The sequence below is a fragment of the Nanorana parkeri genome, unplaced genomic scaffold, assembly GCF_000935625.1.
Source record: "Nanorana parkeri isolate BGI_ZX_2015 unplaced genomic scaffold, ASM93562v1 scaffold555, whole genome shotgun sequence".
Taxonomy (NCBI): domain Eukaryota; kingdom Metazoa; phylum Chordata; class Amphibia; order Anura; family Dicroglossidae; genus Nanorana; species Nanorana parkeri.
This window is the reverse complement of record NW_017306823.1, coordinates 801388-804020: the sequence shown is the minus strand read 5'-3', so window position 1 is coordinate 804020 and position 2633 is coordinate 801388. Positions and strand designations below refer to the sequence as shown.

The window sequence follows — 2633 nt, the reverse complement described above, 5'->3', positions numbered from 1 at the left end:
CTCCTGAACTGCAAGTGTTAAATGCTTGTTAAGTCTAGGGGTAGAGGGATAAGGAGTAATACTTACCATACTCCTCATTCCAGCAGGCTCCATCTGTGCAACCAGTCTGGCAAAGCTTACACTCTAAGGTGTTTCTGGACGTGGCCTTCTCCTCCACACACAATACAGGACTAAAATCCCTGCAGTGTATGGAATGATGGTGAGGGACTACCCCTAGCCCGATCCAGGGAGAGGAGGAGAGCACCAGAGCCTACTGGAAAAGGGGTTAAGGTAAGTAATACAGCCTCTTCACCTCCCCTAGACTTGACAAGAGAAATAAAACTCCTTGCAGTGGCCCCCACTGCAAGGGGTTTTCTTTCTCCATCCCGGAGTTTAAATTTAAATGTAATTAATGGAAAAGTACTGTTAGAAGAAATCATATGACTATAGAATAAAAATGAAGATATATTATCTGCAGGCAGATAAGTCTGCTAATTTTAAAATACTATCTCTGTAGCACACGATGATATAATAACACTAATTCTGTTGCAGGAGGCAAATTCTTGAGAGGAATCAAGAGAATTGTAATTTATGTATTCGTGATCCAAATAAGATAACACTGTAATCACCACAACCATAGACATAATGTAATTAAGGCACAGACTGGGATGAATTAATCAAAACTTGAATTATCAACCCCCTGATTATTCTTTTTCTTCTCCATGGTTTCTTAATTACAAGTGACTTCACTTACAGGACTCCTGTGTTGTAAAGCTAATTCTTTCTTTTATAGACTTAGCCATGAATAACAGTGAAGTGAATGTAATTTTTCTGCAATGTTACAGAATCACTTGAAGATGATAGATAATGCAACATTGAACAGTAAAACATACATTCAAAATCATTGAAGATTTGGTGCATAGCAAGTAAATCTTTCCTTAATACAATCGCTTTGTCTCTGGAAGTCAGGCATACAGAAAATCATAGAAGGGCGCTGAATAGTAAGTAAATATTTAAGTAATGGTTCTTTTGAGAGGTGCAGCGAAACAGAATTTTCAGACCAAAACTAAAAATATTAGTTGTGCGATTGTTGTAAGGTGATTAAAAGTTTGTACGACCTGCCTATCATGGACAGGCAGATCGTACTTGCGATCATCGCAAGTCCTCCCCGCTGAGGGGAGGGCTTGCAGATGATTGCAATGGTGAGCCGGCAGTGTGCACTTGCTCACCTCGGGCCGTGCGGCTTTCGTCTTGCGATCGCGCTACCAACTTATATCAAGGCTACTAAATTTAAACATGTTCACATTGGAGGTGAGGAGATTAAGGGGGGATATGATCTCCATGTACAAAATGTTCAATGGTGGCAGCAACATTAGCGATAAACTGTTTAAAATTAACTCCATTACAAAAACTAGAGGCCACCACCTAAAATTGGTGGAAAAAAAATTCCAGCACAAGGGGCGAAGGGGGTTCTTCACAGTAAGATCAGTTAGGGTCTGGAACTCACTGCCACAGACAGTGATTTCAGCAAAGAATGTGGAATTGTTCAAGAAACTTTTGGACGATTTCTTAAGGGACCGTAATATACAGGGGTACAGGTACTCCTAGAATGAGATCCTAATAGGTTGGACTTGATGGACTAATGTCTTTATTCAACCTCAAATACTATGTAACTATGTAACCCGCCAAAAATCATACGATTTTCGGCGGGTTTTCTAGCGTGCTCGTTATACGAAAATAGTACGACCGTACAGTTAATATTATCGTACGATAATCGTCAGGTGTATGGGCACCTTTACAGTAACGAAGGTTAGAAGTTCTATCAGGGTTTTATTTGGGTCTCCATACAGGGTCCTCCACCTGGCTTTCTTTTTGCTTGAACCTTTAACAGTAACACAGTATAATCATAATTTGGAGCAAACAAATTTAAGTGCCAAACCTGTCCAATCATTCAATCTTCAATTTGAGTTTAAAAATGTGTAAAGTGTAACAGAAAATGTATTTCAAAGACACTTTAAGAATATAAAAACTATCATATTATCCAGCAATTAGATTGAAAAGTTTGTGGGAGCCCTTAACCCCTTCGCTGCCACCGACGTATGACGGTGGAACACAACTACTTGCAACTGGCCAGTCAGTATGCCATATGTCGGTGGCTTTTGCCCTTCTGCTACAAGCTCATGGTCGCTTTAGCGATCATGTACTTATGCCAGAAGGGTTCTCCTGACTCTCCCCTGTAAAATAATGGATAGCTACAGGCTGCAGGGGGACGGAAGAGGGAGCCGCTTGTCAGGATGGCCGAGCGGTGTGCAGAGAGTAGCCGTGGGGAGGAGAGAGGAGAGACACTGTCATCCTGTCAGTTCCAGGATGACAGAGTCCCTGTGTGTGACCAATCCTCTGTGTGCAGCTGATCACTGGTTGATGTTAATAGTAAATATTTTACTATCACCAGTTTCTGAATGAATGGGAAGCCATTCATTTAGAACAGAGGCTGCAGAAAAAAAGATTGAGGACTCTATGACCTCAATTTATTTTTCTATTTCAAAAAGGAAATGTCAGGGGTCTGCTTAGACCCCTGATACTTCCACGAAGCCCCACTCCCCCACAGTAAGAAATACAAATAAAAAAATGTATTAAAAAAACCACCATACAAC

The 2633-nt window shown here is 40.9% G+C and overlaps 1 protein-coding gene across 1 annotated transcript in view; it reads right to left on the bottom strand.

Moving 5' to 3' along the window:
* DNAH7 (dynein axonemal heavy chain 7) overlaps positions 1-2633 on the bottom strand; it is a 273490-nt gene that overhangs the window by 84587 nt on the left and 186270 nt on the right. The window lies entirely within an intron of this gene.